This window comes from Coregonus clupeaformis, unplaced genomic scaffold (genome assembly GCF_020615455.1).
Source record: "Coregonus clupeaformis isolate EN_2021a unplaced genomic scaffold, ASM2061545v1 scaf0615, whole genome shotgun sequence".
NCBI lineage: Eukaryota > Metazoa > Chordata > Actinopteri > Salmoniformes > Salmonidae > Coregonus > Coregonus clupeaformis.
The window spans coordinates 130,448-151,007 of NW_025534070.1; positions in this window are offsets into that span (position 1 = coordinate 130,448).

A 20,560-nucleotide genomic window follows, 5' to 3' on the forward strand; every position below is an offset into this window, starting at 1 on the left:
TTGTGAGAAATATTACCCACTAAAACTCAGTCTTGATTTCTGATAATGGTATCTCATATTAGGTCTGGGCGTTATATTGAATTAATTTGAATTAATGTTTTAGCGCAATGTTCCAAATGCCTGTATGGCAAGAATCAAGGTTTTTATTTGTTTTCATTTTTATGTGGATTTGTCTTTTTGGTACCGTGTCCTTCGCTCCTTCAGTGCTGTGAGAACTATGCACCCCCACTCGCACACAGACACCATGCCCCTCCTGCCACTCCAACAACAACGACGAAAGAGCATCTTCTTCCTCTCCTGACAACAAGCAGTTTCCAACTCTCTATTTGCATTTGAGATTTGGTCCAACATATTCGGTCATATGGGAAACCGAAACCTATCAAGATGCAATTTTACTGTAATAGAGGAGAACTTAACCTTTAACATGCCCTTTTTATGTCTCAACTCCTAAAATGTAGAACAGAGTAGGAACTACTAAAAACGGGAGTGTCAATGAACATGATTGTGGAAAATAATGCTTCAGTTTGCGCAACGCAAACATTGCGGTACCGCGCAGAAGAGCATTTTAGACAGACTTATGTGTTAACTGTCTAGTCTGTGTTTTATAAATGTGCAATGAGCATAAAGACACATATAAGGCATTGGCAACTGCGTTCTCATTCAGAGAAACAAAGACACATCTTCTTATTCAAGTTAGGCCACCCGATCTAAACAAAGTGGAACAGCCTATGTTGTTCAAACAGTTGGAGACAGACAGGAGGGTGTATTCATAACAGTTCAACTGTTCTCCATTGTTAGCAAGCGAATAGATCCAAGTTGGCTAGACTTTTAAATATAAAGTTTAACTGGCTGCTCAATAGCAACAGGGGGTAGGCAACCCTGGTCCTAGTGCCGCAGACGCTCCATGTTTTTGATTTAAAGAACCTGGAGACCAGGTGTGTTGAATTTAGGCAATTACTGATCAATTAGCTCAGTTGGTCAGTGTAGTGCCTAGTTGGAGACAAAAAATCCGGCAGTACCTGCGGCACTCCGGCAACTAGGGGTTGCCCTACCCCTGCACTAGCAGGTGGGCTTATGCTTGAGAGAGTGTTTATGAGACCTGTGTTCATTTTCTATAATGCCTACTACCAGAAGTTGGTCATTATTGGTTGTTGTGCATTGTTCTGGTAAAATGTGCAACAAAAAGGGCATTTTCATAGACTTCAGCCAGATCAAGTTATTGTTGCAAAAAAAACACTAAACTATTTTGATAAGTAATTAAATTAGTGGGTCTTACTTGTTTGAAGGCTATATTTAGGCCTAGGTATAATTTTTTTAACAAGCACTAAATTCATTAGATTATTCCCAACTGTTTGAAATGCAGTGAATTGATCATTAATTGTGCAACAAAGCGTATTTAGAGAGAATTCAGATATATATTGTGAATCGCCCATAACTTTGAAAAAAACAAGATATACACTGTCTCTTTCCATGACAGACTGATCAGGTGAATTCAGGTGAAAGTTATGATCCCTTATTGATGTCAATTGTTAAATCCACTTCAATCAGTGTAGATGAAGGGAGAGACAGGTTAAATAGCCTTGAGACACCAATTCGACATGGATTGTGTATGTGTGCCATTCAGAGGGTGAACGGGCAAGACAAGATATTTAACTGCCTTTGAACAGGGTATGGTAGTAGGTGCCAGGCTCACCGGTTTGAGTGTGTCAAGAACTGCAACGCTACTGGGTTTTTCATGCTCAACAGTTTGCTGTTTGTGTCAAGAATGGTCCACCACCCAAAGGACATCCGGCCAACTTGGCAAAACTGTGGCAAGCATTGGAGTCAACATGGGCCAGCATCCATGTGGAACGCTTTCGACGCCTTGTAGAGTCCATGCCCCGACGAATTGAGGAAGGTGTTCCTAATGTTTTGTACACTCAGTGTATATCGTGACTCCCCCATTAGTTTTAAAATATCAAGATATGATTTTTAAGCCATCTCACCCAGCCCTACCTCATATTCCTCACTGCTTTTATTAGATGAGGCCATTGAGAAAGGAAGTCTCAAGCTGTCGTGTGAAACAAAACCAGGCAATCAGTTTGTGCTGACGTGACGGGCGGGTAATGTTCAGTCCACCATGGCAATAGCTGGACTTCCTCTGGTCAACTGATGTCCACTCACAAATTAAGATGTTTTGTCTTTTCCTCCCCCACATCATTTTCCCTGTAAAAAGAAACACGCCAGGAGGTTTTGCAGCTTTTGCTATGTGTTGGCAGGCAGGCCAGAGCGAGTGTATGGCCATGATTCTGTCTGGCGAGCTGCCCAGGCTCGCTCCCCTATAATCATATTACTGATTCTGCCAAAGAGCCACATCACAATCTTTCATTAAAATCGCATTAGCACAGACGTGAGGTCAAGCAGGAGGAACTTTTTCCATCCATCTCACTCTGTTGGAATCAACAGGAGGTTCTCCTATGAAACTGATAATTCCAGCAATATTACCTGGGTTTGATGCTAAGGAGTCCCTTTTATGGTGCAAGTGTTTCCAGTTTGCTGGGGGCTCCACCCTCCTTCCCTTTGGGTGGCTCTGAACACCTGTAACTTTATGAACTGATTTAAAACCATTTGTTTCAAATGCCTGAGTCAAAAGAAGGTTACCTTCAAAGGTGTAACCAGACTGGGCCATATCCGCCTCGAAGCTTCTCCCCTATGCTGAGGGTCTAGAAATGTGACCACAAGGACAGGGATATCTCACTCGGCCTATGCGACTAATTTGACCAGTCAGAGTGAAAGCTGGCGTTTCGCTCAGGTTAAGAACCTGTCCCTAGTTGTCTATTATTGGAAGTACAGGGGGCTGGGAGATAAAAGGAACTCCAAGGGAGATCCTGGAATTTTGGGGGAGAAATAACTCACTGCTGACCGTTTTAGACATGTTTGACGTTCAAGAACCCTAAGGGTAGAAATGAGGTAATGCTGCTGTTGTCATGAAGAGTAATACCAAGGAAAGATTGACAGGGTAAGAAAAAGAAAAAAACTCAACTCTGAACAAACTAGAGAGAGGGGGAACGAGGGAGGCCTCCAGAGGAAATGGTGGGGCCTGTGAGTGGAACGGCAAGAGCGGAGCGTGGATTCTGACTCTGGAAAGATGGGCGAGGAACAGAAGGATTGGGGAAAGGCATGGCCGTGTAAACACAGTCCATTGGCTCTAGTGAGGCCCTGGGCCCAGCAGCTCTCTTCGCTCTTCCTGTTGATAAAGGCTGACCCAAGTGGCACATCAGATAAGCTGGCTAACTGCTTGATCCCCTGCTTTTGTAGTATACCCCTCTGTAGTAATTCATAACAAACACCGTGTCTCACAATGAACACAGCGGGACTTTGTTGAAAATATACAACTAAATGTCAATGAATCTTTGACAGAAAAACTTCTGATCCACATTTGTATGTGGATTCGACGGAGTAAGATTAATGTGTTTGTGTTGGCTGTTCTAGTTGCTATTGTTGTTTGATACTTTCTACCCATAAGGGTAAAGGGGTTAGGCTTTACTGTGCCTACTACAAGGACTAGATTAGTGGAGAGTTATTTTTCAGTTGGTAGAGTTGGAGGTAATACAGTAGTTTTGATTAGGCTGCAGCTACACAGTGGGCCAACCATTACAGATCCAAAACCTAGCCTACTTGGGAATACCATCTCAGGAAATTCAGCTTTGCTGAGAAAAATATCATGAATACATCTACTGTGTCTGTGAGGCAAATGTATTAATGATTCACCCGCCCTGCTACAGTCTGAGGTGAGGTCACTTCAACACTTAAGATGCACTGAGCTGTTTTTCAGCTTCACAACCACCCTCCCCAGTCAGTCCTCCCTCAGAACAGCTGTGCCATGGAGTGTGTCACATTGGCAGTCCAGGAAACTTTATAAAGGATGCGTCAAAACACGCATTAGTCCTACTAGCTTGGTGCTTGGCATGGCTTCATTGAATTCACTATGGGACTTTTCGGGTGTTTTTGTCCGGACTTGAACTAGCTTGGTGGTTGTATTTCCTCTGCTGTACAATAGTGTGGTACTGAAGGTCCAGCACAAACGTGTAACAGGTTGCAGTACGCTGTAGGGTGAGGTTGAATTAAGCATGAATAAGCAGTCGGATTATGCTGATGAATGTCTAAGTGAGGCTAAGTGTGGGGCTGGGCGATATGGCCCAAATATCATATCACGGTATTAAAAAACATGTGGACAGTATTTGATCTTTTTGAATAATCAAAGTTCTAAATTTGCGTTATATGATTAGTGCGTGACCCTAGGGTGTCAACACATACATTCTAAGTGATTTCAATGGGTCTTTCTCCATTCTGATTGTTTTATACTGTTCAATTCAACTTCAACCAAAAATACTTTTCAGCATTTTCATACATTTCTGGATTTCCCTGCACTCATTTGAGATCATTTCCACACTGCCAAGTAGGGCTGCCACGCATATGGGCAAACAATCAAGGCCTTATTTTTAACCAAATGTTGGTTAGGGCGGGCTAGGTCTGTGTGGTAACTGGCATAGAGCTATGGAAAGGGATGACTGAAGTAGCAAAGTCAACTATAGAACTGGACTTTTACACACGCCAATCACATTTTAACAGACTTAACATTCAAATACAGTTATAGAAGGTAAAGTAAAAAACCCAATCTGGTCCGGCATCAGTACCGTTATATGGTTAGCCATTACGTATGTAAAGCCCAGCTCAAAGCAAAGTGTGAACACAATCGTGCAGTCACTTTAGCACTTTTTGTTGGCATATTCTACAGCACTTAGGTTCAAAAGAGGTTCTTACTGTAGCTTATCTCTTCCATTTTGTAGTCTGGTCTAGTCCTCATCAAGTGTAGGGCCACTTCTTGCTCTCTTGACAACTAATCTAGATTTGAATAGCACAGCCTTTTAAAGAGTACCCCCCAGCTTAAAGGCACACACACACAGAGGGCAACAAGTGTTTGTCACATCTCGCCTGGCCCCTTTTACATTACCTGTTAGAGGAAACGGCTTTGCTATAACAGATGAACGGAAGGTCGTGGCATCATGACTCACACAGCCGAGCGGGGTCTCTGGTTTTTACACAGACAAGTGGTGGGGCTAAAAGTCAACAGTTCCCAGGTTTGAACTGAAATGCCTTGCTGATTTTACTGAAATGCCTTGCTTTAAAAGGCAGCATGGCTAGGACCAGGAACAGGATGTCTTTGCCTTGGGCCTTTGGTGAGTTCAGGTGTTTTTGGTATTTGTTCTCTCTCACAGTAGGAATCCGTTTATCTCTGGGATTGAATAAAATGCAGACCCTCTCGTCTGTTGGAGATTTGTTGTTGCTCGTGATGATATCTCATTGATGAGTGCCTGCTGCTGCTCTGTGCAATTGTCTTTGGCCGTGATACGACCAAACAATGCGGAGGTTGCCAGATTCAGTTTTTCCCCCTTTCGAGGATTACAAATGATGTAAGAATGCTAGGTGGGTGAAGGGTGTTATGTAATGGTTGAGCTAGCTGCTTTCTTCACAGAGGCTCGTACGTCCTATCTCAGCTTTGTACCCACTCCCTCTGGGAGGGAAAGAGGAATATGGACAGAGGGAGGATGTAGTGGGTCAGTTACACCACTGTGAGCTGTAACCAGAGTAGGAATCAATGGGAGGGACTCAAGGTGAGAGACACACACCACACATGAGGCTAATCAAGCCAATGTCAACTGAACAGTTGGAATTTCCGACACATCACCATCCCATGTGCATTCTCACTTACTTTGTACTGTGACCTTGAGCCTCCGCCTTCATCAGAGAAAGAGAGGAGAGGAAAGACTTTCATGGAACAGGCCACATGGAATGGAAAGGAACAGGCCTGAAAGAGAAGTGTGAGAAACCAGAAGGATGACCAAGTTGCCATTTAAGCACAGGGTTATCTACAGTGCATCCATCCACACTACGCCCTTCCTTTGTTTCCTAATATACTTTATGTCATGATAGTATAACTTGAGATCGATATCATATCTAGCGTTCAGTGTTGCCCACTTGACTCATGTCTAGCTCCCTCCACAGAGTGTCTTCCTTCACTCAGCTGAGTCGACTTAAGGCACTCTGTATCTGTCGTTAAAAAAGAATGCATCATTTCTTTTACGGGCGTCCTTTGGACCTTTAAAGGAATGCTTTTCATGGGAAAAGCGTATGCAGTTTGTCTGGGGATGTCATAAACCGCATTTTCCTATAGCCTATAATGACATAAAGGAATTTAGTCTGTTCTGTGCTCTAATCTCAACTCTGAATCTGGCCTTTACGTGATTTCTCTCTGTGATGTGACGCTGCTGTAAAAATGTGCCCGACTTCACTACAGAAAACAGTATAAGGTGTAGGCTGTAGAGACACTTCCTCAGGGTATCGTGGCATGTTGTCCAAAACGTGTTTTCCACGTAAGTTTAACGTGTTGGGGAGGAGGGGTTGCAGAATGCATAGTTGTTGTTTTTACAACAATAGAGTGAAACCCTCAAGATTGTTGGAGATAGGCTTATTATCTGGTAAGAGTTGCCACACAGATAGTAGGCTACACTTGAGGGTCGTCGTCGATGTTTGATTTGCTTCAGGTTGCACAATAAGAAAGTACCTGGAGAAGCACCAATAGTACTAACAACACAACGGGGAAATACTGTAGCAATACCATGTTAATGAGGTGTTTCTATTGCATATGTCAAAAGGTAACAAGACACTGTGGCTCTGTTAAGTAGAATATCTCTTCATATATCCCTGGGGCTGAGACAAACACTGGCTCTGGATCAGCCTGCACAACAGACACAGCGCTGATGCCCGCTGTGGTACTGGCAGACTCTGATCTAGCAACAGGTTAGTTAGGCTGTCTGGATGGAATGCCCACTCGGTGGGAGCTGGGAGTGACTGAGGATGAAACTGGTCAAACTAATCCAGTGGGAAACCTGATTTTCTAGGCGTGGTGGCTCAATGAGAGTCTGAGAGAGGAAAGTTTGGCCAGATTCAGAGGTATGGATCCCTCTCCAAGTGGTTAGGACTCACTCTGGAGTTCCACGTCGTTACAAAGCTAATTTCTATGTTGGACTGCGGATGTTTGCTTCCAAAATAATGACCTGGCTGACATGTTGGCCATACCTCTGTTTTGGACAACACTGCTTGGAGGCTAACCCATACTTTACTACCACAGTTCATATTTACATCACTGGAACTACCACTCTACTGGATGATCAACTCCTTAGGGGAAACAATCGAGTCTGTCTAGAAGGTGATGTTCACTGTGTAAAGGAGACAAACAAGGAGCCTCCAGATCTCAACAACAACTGACATGATAGGGGAACACATGATTAGCTTTGACATTACTGCAGTAATGCCCAATCCTTTGCTTTATGGGGTACAGGTTCAGCAGCCAATTGTTATTAGTCTCCGAACGAATCTTAACTTTCGAGATTTGAGCCCTCAAAGTGTTAGACTACTTCAAGTGTCTTTCTTGGTTGGTGGGTTTTGTCTGCAACATGAACCTGTGCCCTGGTGTGTTTATAGCAGTTAGGCACAAGGCTGCAAAAAGCTGTGGTCAGAGCTCTTGTTGAGCCTTGTAAAATTATTTTGTCAGTCGCCCGTCTGAGGAAGGGAAGCACGCTGGCTGCGGGCTCCCATGCAATAATGTGTGAGAGAGTCTCTCCTCCCCCTGTGGGAATGTAGCCTAGTTGCTAGATCACCCACTCCAAGAGGAGCTGTGACTCTTGTTACTCATAAACCACGGGAGACATCCCAAAATACTGCCTCTGTCTGTCACATTCCTCCTGACCCCACTTAAAAACTTGAATGAACACCATCACAAAGGAATTAGAGGGCCTTTGGCATAACAGGCTGTAGTGTCTAGGGATGATTAGACCTACTCTAAGAAGCACCATTATGTTTCTCTCTACTCAAGTGTCTGTTGTCAAAGCAAGACATGGATTAAAAGTCAATTTGAGACTTCTCTAAGCTTTTGAATTAGGTCAGTCTAGGTGAGGTATCTGACATGGGCAATCCACGGTAACTGTGACGCTGATATACAGTGGGGAAAAAAGTATTTAGTCAGCCACCAATTGTGCAAGTTCTCCCACTTAAAAAAAGATGAGAGAGGCCTGTAATTTTCATCATAGGTACACGGTCAACTATGACAGACAAATTGAGAAAAATATCCAGAAAATCACATTGTAGGATTTTAATGAATTATTTGCAAATTATGGTGGAAAATAAGTATTTGGTCACCTACAAACAAGCAAGATTTCTGGCTCTCTCAGACCTGTAACTTCTTCTTTAAGAGGCTCCTCTGTCCTCCACTCGTTACCTGTATTAATGGAAACCTATTTGAACTTGTTATCAGTATAAAAGACACCTGTCCACAACCTCAAACAGTCACACTCCAAACTCCACTATGGTCAAGACCAAAGAGCTGTCAAAGGACACCAGAAACAAAAATTGTAGTAGACCTGCACCAGGCTGGGAAGACTGAATCTGCAATAGGTAAGCAGCTTGGTTTGAAGGAATCAACTGTGGGAGCAATTATTAGGAAATGGAAGACATATAAGATCACTGATAATCTCCCTATCTCATCACGCAAAAGATCTCACCCTGTGGGGTCAAAATGATCACAAGAACGTGAGCAAAATCCCAAAACCACACGGGGGACCTAGTGAATGACCTGCTGAGAGCTGGGACCAAAGTAACAAAGCCTACCATCAGTAACACACTACGCGCCAGGGACTCAAATCCTGCAGTGCAAGACAGTGTCCCCTGCTTAAGCCAGTACATGTCCAGGCCCGTCTGAAGTTTGCTAGAGTGCATTTGGATCATCCAGATATTGGGGAATGTCATATGGTCAGATGAAACCAAAATAGAACTTTTTTGGTAAGAAACTCAACTCGTGTGTTTGGAGGATTAAAGAATGCTGAGTTGCATCCAAAGAACACCATTACCTACTGTGAAGCATGGGGTGGAAACATCATGCTTTGGGGCTGTTTTTCTGCAAAGGGACCAGGACGACTGATCCGTGTAAAGCAAAAGAATGGGGGCCATGTATCGTGAGATTTTGAGAAAACCTCCTTCCATCAGCAAGGGCATTGAAGATGAAACGTGGCTGGGTCTTTCCAGCATGACAATGATCCCAAACAACCACCCGGGCACCAAGGAGTGGCTTCGGAAGAATCATTTCGGTCCTGGAGTGGCCTAGCCAGTCTCTCAGATCTCAACCCCATAGAAAATCTTTTGCGGGAGTTGGAAAGTCCGTGTTGCTTAGCGACAGCCCCAAAACATCACTGCTCTAGAGGAGATCTGCATGGATTATGGGCCAAAATACCAGCAACAGTGTGTGAAAAGCTTGTGAAGACTTACAGAAAACGTTTGACCTGTGTCATTGCCAACAAAGGGTATATAACAAAGTATTGAGAAACTTTTGTTATTGACCAAATACTTATTTTCCACCATATTTTGCAAATAAATTCATAAAAATCCTACAATGATTTTCTGGAATTTTTTTTTCTCATTTTGTCTGTCATAGTTGACGTGGTACCTATGATGAAAATTACAGGCCTCTCTCATCTTTTTAAGTGGGAGAACTTGCACAATTGTGGCTGACTAAATACTTTTTTCCCCCACTATATATATTATTTTTTTTCAGAGACTGAGATTTTTCACTTTCAAATGTATGTCAAATAAAAACCAGTGATTTGTATGCAAAGGTTAAACAAACTATACAACTCTATGCACAAGGATTACTTTTATCAATTTCCACTGAAACTCCAAAAACACATTTACTTGAACAGTGCAGATGCAAAAGTTTGATAACAGAATGACGGCACAAACTGTAATTCTGTTACCAAGTTTTGCATCTGCACCAGTTCAAGCACATGTGTTTTTTGTAAACAAGTGGAAATTTAGACTCATTCATACTTAGTTGTACTTTTCCACTCAGAATGCCTGTTTGTGAATGCTCATCTATCAACAGACTGCTCTGACCGATGTGGAACTACTTTTCTCTGGTACTTTTCTGGATGTAGCCAGCCTACTTTTCTCCGGTAAATTTAAAGATTAACTTTTTTAAGCAAAAACATTAGGAAATGTAGCTGGCTACATTCGTTTCTATAGATAAACATTAGAAATATGATGGCCATGCATAGTTTAAGCTAAAAAATAACCTTGCTTTTTCATTGTAGCTCATTTACTTGTGGCTGCCAGCCAAATAGCATTGCACATCTGTCATCTGATGAAAAAAGCTATTTTCTGCCAATTGTGTTTTTTTCACTAATGTGGTGTTCTGTGAAGCTAACCATAGTTGCACGTCCCTATTCAACTGGGGTACTGCAGGGGGAGTCTGCTAATATAAGGGAAATGTTTTTATTTTATTATTTCAATATCTTTATGAATATCGCTAGCAACAACAGAAGATATATATTTTATTTTATTATATAACTGCGTACAAAAGAGGAGAAGAAACGATCTAATGATGTCAACTTTATTACGCCTAATATTGAGCAAATTGAGCACTTCATTTGGAGCCAATTACATTTCGCGGTATCTGATAGGCTTTGAAAGCAAATAGGCTACCAGTGAGGCAAGTGCCGCTGACTGCTGGTAAGCTTTCTTGAATTGGACATACATTCTTGCCAACACATGGCTTAACGTTTGTTTAAATAGGTGCTCTTAGCCAAAAATGTATTTGGTTACCCTTCTAGCTAATAGGCTTGTAAATAGTTTACTCCTCTAATTATAATGTAGGGAGGTCAAAGAATGAAAAACCATCTACTAAATCTATTCACTTTAAAATCTCCTTGCCAATATCATTCACCTGATGATATTGATAAGACGTTATTTAAAAAAATATTTGCTAATGTATGTGATGGAGGTCGCTGGTTTGCCTGGATGGGGTCCCTGGGCAGGATTGTTTAAGACCCCTATCTTTTATTGCCTAATCTCATGGTTTGATAACAGCTCAGGAGTCGTTGGCTTGTACTTTACTTTCTGCAGTATTTCCATGCTGCCATCATCACTGCTGAACTTCAATCTTTCATATCTAAGAGCGAATACCATTACATTACATTAACTCACCGAAAGTTAAAAAAAAGGAAAGATGCCATCTTCCTGCAGCTTTTGGTGAAGCAGGCCTAACTCAAACGAGCAAGCACTCGTAAACTATAATCGAAGAGAGCAGAATGCAACAGTGTTTCCTTGAACTTGGACAACAAACTTACCAAGGTCTTAGCACTACGTACATTTTTTCCAAATATGTGGAAAGGTGTAAATTGATTTACACATGAGTCAAAACTGATAGGTGTGTGTTTCAGAATGTATCAGTGGCCATGTTCAAGAGTATCAAATCACGCACCATTGTGGGTATATTGTGAATGCTTGATTGAGTCTACAAATAATAATTAGTAGGCTAGTTAGTTATGATGCAAGGTGATTTGTAGATGTCAGTCAACAGGTAATGTCAAACAAGCCCAATCACAGTGGATTTGCCTGCCACATTTCCTTGGTGTCGTTGGGTCCACAAAGGCATCAGAGATTAGGAGGAGATCAGTTTGGGAGTTTACTTGCCTGTTGATTGATGAAAACAAACACAGGCTTGGGATCGAAGTCGGGCAGAGATTGGGGGCTAGACTTTATGCCAGGCATTGTGCAGAGCTCAGCATGATTAAGCTTTGGGCCTCGTTGTTATAATCCACACAGCACACGTTATTTTTGTGGTGCGAGATGCCAGGTGGCTGTAGGAGGAATTGTTGACATGGCCCACATTTGTAAAAAATAAATATTAGAGAAAGCCAGGGAGCAGACTGTTTATATAGGGGGAGGATAGGCTCCGACTTTTTGTGGCAATTCTAGGAAATTCTCACAGGGCAGGCGCAGACAATGGTGCTACAAGCGTCGTCCCGGTTAGGGGAGGGTTTGGCCGGGGGCTTTCCTTGGCTCATCGCTCGCTGGAAGATCCTTGTGGACGGCCGGGCGCCTGCAAGCGGACTTCGGTCGTCAAGTTGAACGGTTTCGTCAATCACATTGGTGCGGCTGGCTTCCGGGTTAGCGAGCAGTGTGTTAAGAAGCAGCGCGGCTTGGCGAGTCATGTTTCGGAGGACGCATGATTCGACCTTCGCCTCTCCCGAGCCCATTCGGGAGTTGCATAAATAAATAACAATTTAAGAAATCGTGAAAACAAACTTTTTTTTGGCTCCAAATTGTTTAGGGTTAGCAGTGTGGTTAGGTCTAGGGTTAAAATCAGATTTTAGGACTTTGTGGCTGTGCTAGCTAGTGACCACTCTGCCAGAGCTGCCTCCAGAACCAAGATTCATGAGAAAAACGCTAACCTGCTGGTAATACAACTGTCACAATAAAAACACAGGCTTCCTACCTCATTGTCAACAAGCCCAGTCAGTGAGAATCTGAGAGCCTCTGTATTCAAAAAAAAAAAACTCCCAGCTGATCCTCATAGAGGCCCATCCAGCTGCCAAAGCTAATGGTACTGCTCCTCTGGATACCAGTCTACTAACCCAGTCTGTAATACCTCCTGTTATTCTCCCATGCTGCCTTGTGGGACTGTCATCAGCCTGAGATCCACACCGCTGGAATATCTGTGTACACTGTTTAGAACTGAGAGGGCTCAGCTTGCATCCCAGCCTGGAAAACAAACAGGCGAAGTTCACTATGGTGCAACGTTTGGGTTCCAGGCTTCGGCTACACCCGACTTGTTGTTTAGCCTGTTGGGCCTCTCTTCTCCTCCTCACAACATGGTTAGGCCAGCGCCATAGCCTAAACTATTATAGAAATACATTGGTTGTTGACTGTTTTCTCACACCAAGCAGGTCAAGATCATTGTTAGCCATGTAGGCCAATATATGTTTGAAAATCCTTTTTAACTCAAAGTTGCCACATTTATTAACCACTTGTTGCCAATACCCCCATAGATAAACTAGGACATATAGGCCTAATTTCTATGGGGTCATATGTTTAATGTATTGCTAAAATGTAAACACCTGCCACCATCAATGGACCAATAGGCATTGTCTCTTCCCTCCTGTGAATAGAGTGGTGCTTTATAACCTATACAGGGACAGGATGCTACAGTCTGCTGGCAGCAGAGGCAACAGGAAGTTTGCAGATGGGGTTAACCACTAGGCTAGGTCCCTATGTATTTTAAGATATAGCCTGCATGTCCCAGCCAGGCCTGATTAAATGACTGTTCTGTTTTCTTTCAGTCTTTGGCATGGCAGGTAGCTTAGTGGTTAAGAGCGTTGTGCCAGTAACCGAAAGGTCGCTGAGTTCCTAATCCCGGCCACTAAGGGAAAAATCGTCGATGTGCCCTTGAGCAAGGTAATTTAACCCTAATTACTCCTGTAAGTCGCTCTGGATAAGAGCGTCTACAAATGACCAATTATTTATATTATTTATTATTCTTGAGTTATTTGTAAGCTATGGTCCAATTCAAAATGTGATTGAATATCTATCAAGCTAGTACATCCACTAATAAAAAAATAAAAATAAACGTTTTGATACAAGCCCTGTAAATAGGAAGCACATGTGACCGCATGTGGATCTGATGCCGAAATATGGTCGTCAAGGGAAGGTCGCATCCGAAATCACATCTATCCATAGGATTGTTTTTTAAAATTATTACATTTTTGTTTTCAGAGCTTGCGTTGGCCCAGCGCAAGTTTGCCCATTCCCTGGGAGAGTTCCAGTTTGAGTACATCGGAGATGCAAAAACGGACGATGAGAGGTGTATTGGTGAGTGTGGTGCTACATTTACCTACAGCTGGCTGGTTCTGCCAGCGGAACCACAGACTGAAAACGTCTGTTTTTGGTTCTGTGTCTACCACCAAATTGGGGTACTTGCATGTGTAATTTCCCAAACCTTCGCTTCTTTAGAGAGATGGGAAACACCAGTACTTATGTCTCTCTCTTTCTCTGTGTGTGGTCTTATGTTTATGTGTGTTGGTGTGTCCTGTCTCTTGTCTCATCTCCTGTTTGGTGTGTGTTTCAAATCATATTTTATTGGTCACACACATATTTAGTAGATGTTATTGTGGTGTAGTAAATGCTTGTGTTCCTAGCTCAACAGTGCAGTAGTCTTGACAATTCACAACAATACACAAATCTAAAAAGTAAAAAGTAATGGAATTAAGAAATATATCAATATTAGGACTCCAGCAATGTCGGAGTGGCATTGACTAAATACAGTAGAATGAGAATACAGTATATACACATGAGATGAGAAAAGCAGTATGTAAACATTATTAAAGTGAGTAGTGTTCCATTATTAAAGTGTGTGTGTTTCTCTGTGTCTTGCAGATGAATCCTTGCAGGAGTTTTCCAACTTCCTTAAGAACCTGGAAGACCAAAGAGAGCTGATGGTAAGCAGTAACCAGTTGAGACCTGCTTTAAAAGCCAGGGGAAATACCTCTGTCTGTCGTGTGTGTAACGAATGGGTGCTCTGTGTGTGAGTAAATTACAGTTCCTCAGTGGGTGGAGGGTTGGAGTAATGCCTCTGGATGTTGTAACACCAGGGTCATGTTCATTACGGCACACCGTAGCAAAACAGTCTTAAGAAAACAACAATTTGTTTCTTTATTAGAAGTCTGGGTAGTCCCTCCTTTTGTTTTCTTTTGATTGGTGCCTAATGAACATGACCCCAGAGGAGAGGCCACCCACTTGCACCTGTCCAAGGGTCACTGTCTCGTCCCTGTCCTGTCCCCACCTCTCCTCTGCAGGCGGTGGGACAGAGGAGGATCTGCTCCATTAAACACAACCTCAGAAGACATGGCATACCAGAGTCAATGGGGTCATTCAACATTCACTGCAATGTGTAGTGCTTACTAGTACACTACTGCTGACACACACCTGCTTACTGCTGTCTTAAACTGGGCAGATGTTTAAGTTAAGCAAATGCTTAGAATAGTAGAGGAAAGTTACACCTGAACTGAATGTTGTAAATGTAGGCCTGTAAGGGTTTTCTACCCATGCAGAAAATACTTGTGTAGGTAAAACGAATGGCACCCTATTCCCTATCTGGGCTCTGGGTCAAAAGTAGTGCAACTACAAGGAATAGGGTGCCATTTGGGATGAGTCTGTAACCCTGGAGTTACGCAATCCAACCCAGCCTCTCGTGTTGAGTCATGTTTGCCCATCGTCTTCAGAGGCAGCGCTCTGTGTGTCAACAGATGGGCGTCTCCGTTTCACAGAAGAATCTCTCAGGCTCCTGGCTCTATTGTCCCTATTCCTCCATACCTTTATTTACTGTAGGTGTTGCTGAGTCGAGGTTTTAATCAGGCTAGGCGCAACCTTTGATCTCTTTTTGACTCATTCAACACAGATAATGTAGTGTTATTTCTATTCTCCTGTGGGCTGGCCTATGGCTTGTTCTGGGAGTTCTAGACGAACACACCAATAGGGTTTGCCTGCCGTGAGTACTTGCGATCCGAGTGCAAACCGACTTTACATGTAAGTCGCACAACAGCGCCCTGAGCGATCAGTAGACCGAATGGGAAATCCACCTTCGGTGCAATGTGTGCGACCCTTAAGATATGGTAGCTATCTACAGATGGACTCCCGAGTGGCGCGGTCTGAAGCACTGCTTCTCAGTGCGAGAGGTGAAACTACAGACCCTAGTTCGATTCCAGGCTGTATCACAACCAGCTGTGATTGGGAGTCCCATAGTGCGGCGCACAATTGTCCCAGTGTCGTCCGGGTTTGGCCGGTGTAGGCCGTCATTGTAAATAAGAATTTGTTCTTAACTGACTTGCCTAGTTAAATAAAGGTTGAAAATATATATGGCATTAAACACACTTCCATTGTTATTGTTTACTTTTTTGTTGCCACATTCAGAATAGTGTATGTTCTGAATGTTTACAATACATGTTATGTGTGTTTGCGCTATAGATAGGGTCTATCGTTGCCATGTAAACGTCTCTACCAGGGCTGGTTCAGCTCCAGCAATGCACTGCAGTGGGATGACATCTGGCCCACAGCAGGACTGTGGGGTGGGCAGGCAGGCACTGACATCCTGGAATCAGCAGGGCAATTCACGTTAACGAATTGCGCTGAGACTAAGATTTTTCACTTAAAATGTATGCCAAACGTGATTTCAAAGTTTAACAAACCATACTATGACTTTTAACAATCTACACTGAACATTTTACAAACACAATTACTGGAAGAACTATGCAGATGCAAAGTTTGGTCAAATCTCTGTCAGTTCTTTGGGTCCACGATTTTCCAAAAACTCTTAAATATCTGCTCCAAATTAAGATTAAATTATGTTAGCCAAAATAATGGGGTGTCAGCTATGACATGACACGTGACTTTGAAAAAATTGCCTCAGTGGCGCAGCGATCCCTAAGGCACTGCATCGATCCCGGGCTGTGTCACAGCCGGCGACCGGGAGACCCATGAGGCGGCGCACAATTGGCCCAGCGTCGTCCGGGTTAGGGAGAGGTCCCATCGCGCTCCGCGACTCCTTGTGGAGGCAGGCGCATACAGGCTGACCCGGTCGCCAATGGACAGTGTTTCCTTCGACACATTGGTGTGGCTTCCTTTCGGGTTAAGAGCGCAGTGTGTCCAAGAAGCAGTGCGGCTTGGCAGAGATACCGTGTTTCGGAGGACGTATTGCTCTTGACCTTCGCCTTTCCCGAGTCCGTACAAGGGTTGCAGCGATGGGACGAGACTGTAACTACAAATTGGATATCACGAAATTGGGAAAATAACTTTGAAAATATCTATTTTGGTTATTGAACTACAGTAAGTGAAGTGGATTTACACTAGCGGAATTACTTGTTAGCGGAATGTCATCATAGGTCCCTGATCTGTGCCACAGAATGTGCTACATTCTCTTCATGGGGATGTATTCTAACTAGGTACACAAAGGTAGAAATATGGAATACTCTCATTTGATACTACACTAGCTGTTTTAATGAGCTCTGCCCCAAACAAGACCAAATTTGGGTGGTCAGGAGCCGGACCAAATCTGAACCGATCATAGATGTCTGGCTGTGTTTAGAGAGGCAGCCCAATTCAGATATTTTCTTCACTAATTGGTCTTTTGACCAATCAGATCAGCTCTGAAAAGGATCCAGTGCAATTGGTCAAAAAGACCAATTTGAAAAAGATCGAGGGTGGACTGCCTGTCTAAGCAGCCTATATCATTCCACAAGTTTGGACGTGGTATCTCAGTAAAAATTAATGGGTGAAAATACATTGATGGTGTAGAGGAAACTTTTTAAACACCTGCTCCTTTCCATGACATGAATGACCAGGTCAATCCAGGTGATCCTGTTGATGTCACTTGTTAGATCACTTCAATCATGTAGATAAAGGGGAGGAGACAGGTTAAATAATGATTTTAAGCCTTGAGACAATTGAGACATGGATTGTGTATGTGTGTGCCATTCAGAGGGTGAATGGGCAAGACAAAAATATTTAAGTGCCTTTGAATGAGGAATGGCAATAGGTGACAAAGCCTTTTCCGGTTTGTGTCCAGAACTGCAACGCTGCTGGGTTTTCCACGCTCTGGTTTCTTTTTTGTTGGTAGTTACCATCCAAGGACATCCAACAACTTGAAACAACTGCAAGAAACATTGGAGTCAACATGGACCAACATCTCTTTGGGCAGCTTTTGACACCTTGTAGAGTCCATGCCCGACAAATTGAGGCTGTTCTGAGGCAAAAGGTGAAACTCAATATTAGACATGTTTGTACACTCAGTATACTACAGATTCTGTAATTGAGTAGTGTACATTATAGTGTACTCAGCTCTAGTGTTCTCACTGTGTACTGTACTGAACTCAACTGTGCTGTCAAACTTATGTAAAACAACTCTGATTTGTGACTACTATGATTTCCCATTTTAGCCAATTCAATTGCACAAACTCTGTTACGATTTGGTAATGGAATTTCTAGTTTTAATCACTTCATAATTCCTAAACAATTTATATTAATTCATTGGTAGGTCTACATTATGACTTTTGTGAAATTAGAAAATATCTTAAAGATATGTGAGTTTTGAAATCGCAGATTTCAAGTCACAAGGCAATGTTTCTTAAACTTCAGAAGACAGAAATCTTTCTCAATACTAAATACAAGTGTTGATATTAGTTGGCAGGGTCTTTATTTCAACATTCATTGTGTTTTGATGCATTTCTAATACCTTTTAAGAACCAGAAATCAAAGCCTTTGCTTATTCCACATTTCAGTTAAAATGATTGATAAATGTATATGCCTTGATACAAAATAAAGACTTCTAGCTTTTAATTTGACACCCAGTTTGACATGCTCTGAACTTCACATGTTGGTGGCCATGGGTCCTTTTACATTGAAATGACCGAAATGGACCTTTAGCAGAGAGAGAGAGAGTATAGTTAGATGAGATTGAAAGATGGATGTTATAAAAGGAAGGAAGAGATTGAGATATGGCAGGGGGTGATCAATAGGACAGAGACATTTAGTTTCTGCTTTCATGTGTGAATTTGGGACTAGTGTATTTGAATGTATTGTGGATGCTTTGCAAAAGTTATACAAAAACATAGGCAATTGTCACTGACTTTATGCTGTCATTAACCCACTGCAAATATTGTGACCTTTGGCCTTCTTTAAGAATGTGATGTTATGTCAAAGGTCAAATCGGGGGTGCTTGTATTTGTCCTGTTTCACTAACCGCTAGGCTACCTGCAGCCTCTTAGGCTAGAGTTCACACTCAAGCGTTCCTGCCCAGTAATGCGTCACTGATGCTTCATCAAAGATTACAAATTCTGTTACTGAAATCTCAATGCTGAGCCGTGCGGGCATGGTAGTGAGATCTTAGGTCACAAAACACAGTTGTGGAGCCCTCCATACAGAGAATGCCTAATTGGAGTGTAAGACCAGCCTAATACTGTACCTGTGAATGAATTAAACACTTTTGTGGAATGTCCTAATATGGTCATGTCTGTTTTATTATCTCATGGTCTCTTAGATGAGAACATTACAGAAAGCGTTAATGAAACCGCTGGAGAAGTTCAGAAAAGAGCAACTGGGCTCAGCGAAGGTACTCTATCATAGCGGCTTGACACTGCTATGCAGTCTGCTTGTTAATGATCTCATACAAGCGCAATCCTGTGTGCTCTGAACACCACTATAAAAGTAATACCCTTTTCACAATACTGAGCCAAACCAAGCTGTACTGCACTGGCCGGTTGTGCATCCACTGTAGTTGCAGAAACCATGCTTGAGAATTTGAAAGAAAAGATCAGAGCCAGACAAGTTTTTGGAGTCGACGCATTAATGTGAAAAGGGTAGTACGGTCTCTTTTATCAAAATACCTGTCTAGAGACAGACAGTTCCAACTCCTTTTTTATTGGAATTGAAATGTGTACCTCTTGATATCACGCACCGAACATTCCTTTGGGTGAGTGGGGCTAATGCAATATTACAATTACATTTGTTGTTCTTCTCACTTCTCTTATCTCTCTCTCTCCTGCCATGCCCTTTCTCTGTCTCGTTCCTCTACTCTGCCCTTTTAAGGAGGAAAGGAAAGAGTATGAGAAGAAGCTGAAGTACTACAGCTCCTTGGAAAAGCTTTTGAACATGTCAGCAAAGAAAAAAGAACCACAGCTACAGGAGGTACTTGTTTTTTTTTTTTTACTCTCTCTCGCATGCATATTTATGGAAAGTGGAAAACAGGCCGGCTCACGGGCCCCAACATCTTCCCAACCCCAAAATGGCTGGAAATGATATTTGCTTGGTGAGTTCCTGAATTCTGACCCATAGGATACCTCCCAAATTGCACCCTATTCCCTGCCATAGTGCACTACTTTTGACCAGAGCCATATACACTGTAGGGAATAGGGTGCTATTTGCGAAGCCTGCAAATGATCTTCTTGGCTGTTCTCTGTAGCGCTGTGGCGCCTGAACTGTACTGAAGTGTGTGGGGCTTAATGTCCACAGGTTAGGTTGGGTGATTCTCTTTTGTGCTTAGGAAAGGGAAGTCATGTTCAGTGTTTATGTACCAGCCACCAAGAATTCGTACCTCTGAGGCAGTAGCTTTTTGGCGCCTCAAGACATCCTGAGATTGCAGATACACAGTATCAAGCTTTACAGACCCAGTGTGGGTTATATGGGGTTGGTAATGGAAAAATAAACCCTTTTTGGTTATCAGAAAAGTTTATATCTATTTCACTGTGAAGGCTGAGAATATCCTTTGTATAAAGATATACCAAACTGACCATATAGTACCTTAGAGACATACAGTCTGGTACTGTATATATGACATCTAGCTAGTATGTAATATAAACAAAACTCCCCTCACTTAACAATGCATTCTGTATCCTATAGGTTGCCCTTGTGTGAACATAACCATTGAAGGCACTTAGCCACCCTGGTTTTGTATGCATGTTGTTTATTCCTCTTTGTTTATGTAGCGTACCCGTTCTGTTCTTCCCTCACGGACTCTTGTGAGGCAAGTCCAGAAATAGTGTATTAGGTGAGATGAAACTTTCTGAACATTGCGGATGTAACGAATAAGAGCTAAACACTTCCAAATGATACCGAGAGCCAATCATATCAGTTCTATGCATTA